This window comes from Triticum urartu, chromosome 2A (assembly GCF_056163025.1).
Source record: "Triticum urartu cultivar PI428250 chromosome 2A, HENAU_Tu73, whole genome shotgun sequence".
NCBI classification, from domain to species: domain Eukaryota; kingdom Viridiplantae; phylum Streptophyta; class Magnoliopsida; order Poales; family Poaceae; genus Triticum; species Triticum urartu.
In genome coordinates, this window is record NC_141874.1 from 514086930 (window position 1) to 514093379 (window position 6450).

The following is a 6450-nucleotide window of genomic DNA, read 5'->3' on the forward strand; positions in this document are numbered from 1 at the left end:
AGATGACTCAACATGAGTCCATATTGTGCAGTCCCCCTGAAATCATCTTCATTGTCCTGAATCTGAAAAGATAGGAAAACAATAGCTATACTTAAACGGTGTTGCAAAACAGTAGCACATATCAATAGCTCGGCATGACAAAACAAGATCATCTGGACGAAGGGGATACTGACCTGCCTAAGGAAGTTTATATATAATTTCATAAGTCCTTGGTTGATTACCACCTTCGGCTGCACTGCTTGTTTGCTACTCCACACTTGACAGAATCGTTCCGCACTGCAATCAGCAAGTCAACGTACGAATAAGCTTATTTCATCTTGCGGTGGTGATTGTACCTAGTTACTAATGTAGGAATACCTGGAGCACCATGAGGTTAGCTAATAGCAGGTAGATGCAGCCATATAAGTTTTGTGCGGTGCTGCCAAAATTGAGGTTTGTATCCCTTCCCATTATGAGAATTCTTCTTAAAGTTGGTAGAATGTAACGACTTGTTCTTTGCATCAAACTTGCCTTTCCCCTGAGATTTGTTCTTGTTGTTTTGGGGCTAGTTGGACTGGAAGTTCTTCTCATGTACCATGTGTGCACTAGAAGCTCCCTCAGCGACCAAGCACGTGTGTCTTTTGCTCTCGCCTTCTCTTCAAAATGAAGAGTGCTAATGAGATCCGAAATGGAAAACTCATGTCTCTTGTTTTTCAGAGAAGTAGCAAAATCGTTCCACGAAGGTGGAATCTTGGCAATGATGGTCCCAGCAACAAATTTGTTCGGCAACACACACTTGAAGTACTCAAGTTCTTTAGCAAGTGATTGTATCTCATCAGTCTGCTGAACAATAGAGCGCTCATCAGTCATCTTGTAGTCACAGAATTGCTCCATGAAGTACAACTCATTGCCAGCGCCCGAGGCCCCAAACGTGGCCTCGAGTGCAGCCCACATGTCTTTGCCGCTGTCAAATGACATATATGAATCCACAATGGAATCATCAAGAACACTCAGCAGGGTGGCTTTGAAGAGGGTATCCATGTTCTCAAAAGCTTCCTGCTGTGTAGGATTAAGATCGCCCCCAGGCTTACTGTCGGAGTAATGGGCCACGGGTAGGCCAACCCGAGCCCCAGAACCTTTCAAGACATCGGGGCAGGCCGCGCCCCTCAAGACCCCAGGGCGAAGAGCCGCCTTCTAAGGAGTCGACGACAAGACGGCCGACTCCACACTCATGGCCGAGTCCCAGGGACGAATTCAGGGTAAGCCGACTCCTGACCGGCGACTTCCAGAGAAGCCGACTTTGGGGAGTCGGCCTGAGACTCCAACAAACCCCATGTCCCCCTCGGGAGGGACAGGACCGGGGAGTGGCTACAGTAAAACCCGCTCCCGCCCCTTACCAAGGGCAGGCATGGGCACAGTACGCCGTACCGAGGGAGATCTCCATGGGGCGTGACACTGTTGCCATGCCGGCCCTGACATCAGCACCACAGGACCTAATCCAGCGCCCACGATGGCTTGTCTGTATGGCCCGGAGGCAGCAGGTCCCACCAGTCAGTGAGACCCCAGGAGACGGCAAGTGCGCCGCCAGTCGGCCCCCGGAGTCGGCCAAGCACTCCCCCGGGGGCCCACGCGCCATTAATCAGATGTGATGGAGAGTGGCAATAGTGATCGCCCGCCAGGCGGCAGGGCTGTTGCCATGACTCCATGATCAAGCCCGCGTCATCAGAAGCACGGCTACAGTAATCAGCAGCCGGCAAGACCCGCCCGCGGCGGACGCGGCCTGTCGGCTCCGAACCAGACCAGTCGGCGGGCCCCAGCAATCGGCAGAGAAGACGGAGGCCAGAGGCACTGACGGTTGGGCCCGCGTCCAGTCGGATTACCATTGTACCCCTGGGGGGTAGGCCTATATAAACCTCCCAGGGCACCCATGCAAAGGGTTGGAATCCATTAGCTCTAGACCAGATCATATAGGAGGGAGAGACCTAGCCCTGCCCTCTCCTACCTCCTGGAAACAACTCAAGGAGCAATTGTGTAAGCACTTTGCCATAGTGATCATGCAGAGACTCCGCAGAGCAGTTGTAGGGGTATTATCTCCCCGGAGAGCCCTGAAGCTAGGTAAGATTCGCCGGCGTGCATGTCTTCGCCTCATCCTGTTTCCAGGCACCAGCGACGTTCTACTCGCCCCCACCATGATAAGCTATCCTTTGGCATATGTCGCACCCAACTCCCGACATTTGGCGCCCACCGTGGGGCCTGGTGCACCGCCATCCGGAGACCTGTTCTGGACGGGAACCCTTTTCCTCCCTGGCGAGCGCAGCCAGCCAGGCACGCCAGACGGAGTTTGTGCCGACGCGCTGCACGGCGTTGAGATCGCCTTCGCAGCCAGTTGCCTCGCTGAACTTGTCGGAGAGGTTCGCCTCTCCGACGAACCTCCATCCAACGCAGGCACGGGCGGCTCCGAGAGCCTCCTCGCGGGCCTCCTCGATCAACTCCATGTTTCCGGCGAGCCTGCCGTAGACTTGGAGTCTGTAGGCTCCACCGACCCGATGCTGGTCGACTCTGATACCGCGTCGCTCGACGCGTTCCCCACTAATGTGGTGGTCTACGACGAACCTCTCCCTCGCGCGGAGAGCGACGGAAGCACCGTCACCGAGGTGCTCGTCATCAGTCATGGCGAGCTTCCCGGCGGAGGAGCGCACGACTCACTCGGCACGGCGCTACAAGACCTAACTGCGCCCATTCCAGAAGACGCTGATGCAGAGACGTTGGAGGCGCGCCGCCTTCAGCTCGTCGAGGCGCAAAGAAGCTGGCCAGCATGAGACGCTTGTCAGAAGCCTACCAGCGGGAGATGGATCGCGCCGTTGGCGGCTCGCCGGCCCCGGCAGGGCCCAGCCCCCTTGGCGCGGTCTAGCAGCGCGGCGTAGCCATCGCCAACCTGTTTGGGGCAAGCCGCCCTGTGTATGCTACACCAGCGGAGAACATCCGAGCCGCCCAGGCAGCGGCGGACGAGCTGGAAAATTTCAAGGGCGAAGAACGCCGCCTGATGATGGAGCGAGTCCAGCGGCTCCTCGACGCGGCTGCCGCGCAGAACGAGGCCGGCTGCCGCACGGAGGCGCCGCAGCGGCAAAATGACGACCTTCGCCGAGATCAAGGCGCGACGTCTCGGACGCCGACTGGCGGCGCCCGAGGAAGAAGACATAAGGATCCAGCTGTCAGCCACAGTCGGACTCGCATTACCATAGAGCGCGACCGAGACGGCCGCCCGAGAGCAGTGGAACGACGGGATGACTGTCCGCCTCCCCCTCCTCGCAAGGAGAGGCGAGTCTCCCCGCCGCCTGTTGACCATCCGACTCTCGGCGACCGCCTTGGCCGCCGAGAGGGAGTTGGAGAGAATGACGCCCGCCACCGGATCGACCGACTTCATCGATCCCTAGCGCTGGAAGAAGAAGACGAGTTGGGTCCGCCTTGTTTCGGGCCCCGCATTTGAGGCGAGCCCTTTCCCAGAGGGTTCATGCTTCCAAGAGACACGCCCAAGTATACCGGCTCCGTTAAGCCGGAAGACTGACTAGTCTACTACTCCACGGCTGTCAGCATAGCAAACGGCAACAAGCGTGTCGCCGTAAAGTACGTTGCGCTCATACTCCAGGGCACGGCCCGGACATGGCTGAACAGCCTGAAGCCCCGCAGCATCAACAGCTGGGTCGACTTCACCGAAGCATTCGTCCGCAACTTCACCAGCACGTACAAGCGTCCTCCCAAGCCTCGTCAGCTCTCCTTGTGCGTGCAAGGCCCCGACGAGTCGACTCGCGATTACCTCACGTGTTGTGCCGAGCTTCGGAACTCCTGCGAGGGCGTGCACGAGGTGTAGGCCATCAAGTACTTCACAGCCGGGTGCAGAGAAGGCACCCTCCTCAAGCACAAGCTCCTCTGCGACCAGCCAGAAACCCTCGACGAGCTGCTGATCATAGCGGACAAGTACGCCACGGCCGACTCCTCTATGAAGGCGGAGATTCAAGTCAACACAAATGGCAAAGTGGCCCCTCAAGCTCCAAGAACTCCGGCGGGAGACGCCAATCGGCGACAACAGCAGGGCGACCACAAGCGCAAGGCCTCGCTGCCGGCTTCCAGCAGCCGGTAGGTCGCGACCGTTGAAGCCCAGCAGCCGGACGGGCAGCCTCTGCCCAAGCGACAGAAAGGAGGCAAGCCCAACTGGTTGCCGGCCTTCTCCTACGAGCAGACTCTGGATGGACCTTGCAAGTTCCATAGCGGTACAAAGCCGTCGAATCACACCACCCGGAAGTGCCACTGGCTCACCAGGATCGCCAAGGGAGACGGCCTCCTGCCTCCCCCGCTTGCTGGGCAGCCGCCTCCGCCTCCGCCCTAGCAGCTGGCTGTCAGGCCAGTCAGCGCAGTACAAGATGAATACCCTGAAGAACACGGAGCCTACGTGGTGTTTACCAGTATGGCCGATGATCGACGCAGTAGGCGGCTGCAGCGACAAGAGGTGAATGAAGTAGAATCAGAGACGCCAGAGTTCATGCACTGGTCCGAGAAGCCCATCAGCTGGAGCAGGGCTGACCACTAAGAGGTGATGCCGAGTCCGGGCTCCTATGCCTTGGTCTTGGACGCCACCTTTGCTACGGATAGACGAGCCGCGCGTTTCTCGCGAGTTCTGATAGACGGAGGCAGCAACATCAATATCCTGTACAAGGACACCATGGAGAAGTTAGGAATCAAGCAAAGACAGCTTCAGAACAGCCGGACTGTGTTCCACGGCATTGTTCCTGGGCTTTCCTTCTCACCAATCGGCAAGATTTTGATGGACGTCCTCTTCGGAGACAAAGATCACTTCCGCCGAGAGTCGGTTTGGTTTGAAGTGGTGGACCTTGAGAGCCCATACCATGCGCTACTCGGCCGACCCGCCTTGGCCATGTTCATGGCGGTCCCCCACTTTGCATACCTCAAAATGAAGATGCCCAGTTCCAGGGGAATCCTGACTGTAGCCGGCGACTACCGGAAGTCGTCTGCCTGTGCGGCTGAGAGCAGTCGGCTAGCCGAGTCCCTGGTGATCGCGGCCGAGAAGTGGCTCCTTGAGCGAGTTGTGGCGATGGCCGGCAAGCAGCCAGAGGTATCGCCCAACCCAAAGGAGCCGGAGGCTGAGGGTTCGTTCAAGCCGGCCAAAGAGATAAAGAAGATACCCTTGGATCTAGAGCACCCAGAGAGGTACGCTGTCGTAGGCACGAACCTCGACAGCAAATAGGAAGGCGAGCTTGTTGATTTCCTCCGTGAGAATCGGGACATCTTCGCATGGTCCCCCAAAGACATGCCTGGTGTACCAATGGAATTCGCCGAGCACAAGTTACATGTCCGATCTGATGCAAAGCCGGTCAGGCAGCCCCTGCGCTGCCTATCAGAAGAGAAGAGAAGAGTTGTCGGAGAAGAGATAGCCTGACTCCTAGCAGCCGGCTTCATTATGGAAGTATTCTTTCCAGAATGGCTAGCAAATCCGGTCCTGGTACTGAAGAAGAACAAGCAGTGGCGAATGTGTATTGACTACACGAGCCTCAACAAGGCCTTCCCCAAGGACCCGTTTGTTCTACCAAGAATTGATCAGGTGATAGACTCCACAGCCGGATGCGAGCTGTTGAGTTTTTGGATGCATACTCAGGATATCACCAGATCAAGCTGAACCCGGCTGACAGATTGAAGACCGCCTTCATCACGCTGTTTGGAGCCTTCTGCTACCTCACCATGACGTTCGTCTTAAGGAATGCCGGCGCCACCTTTCACCGTTGCATGCAGAAGTGCCTCCTCAAGCAGCTCGGCAGGAACGCCCACGTCTACATGGACGACGTGGTGGTGAAGACGGAAAAGCGTGGAACACTGCTGGAAGACCTCAAGGAGACCTTTGAGAACCTGCGCCGATTCCAGATCAAGCTCAATCCTGAGAAGTGTGTTTTAGGGGTACCAGCCGGCCAGCTCCTTGGCTTCCTGGTCTCTGAACGCGGCATAGAGTGCAACCCTGTAAAGATCAAGGCCATTGAGAGAATGGAGGTACCCAGCCGACTGCTGGATGTGCAAAAGTTCACCGGCTGCTTGGCGTCCATCAGCCGATTCATCAGTCGGCTGGGCGAGAAAGCACTCCCCTTATACCAACTCATGAAGAAGACCACTTTTTCGAGTGGAACCATAAGGCGGACGAAGATTTTCTCTAGTTGAAGAAGATGCTGACTACTCCACCCGTCCTGGCGGCTCCGACTCCCAAGGAACCTATGCTCCTGTACATCGCCGCCACCAGCCGGGTAGTCAGCACGGTCATCGTAGTGGAACGCAAGGAGGAAGGCAAGGCACTACCTGTACAGAGACTGGTATATTACTGTAACACCCTCGATGCGACTATAGCTCCCACGTGTCGAGGCACGACTTAGAGACATAATCGCATTGAAGGCATATGTCGCAAGTTAGGCAATC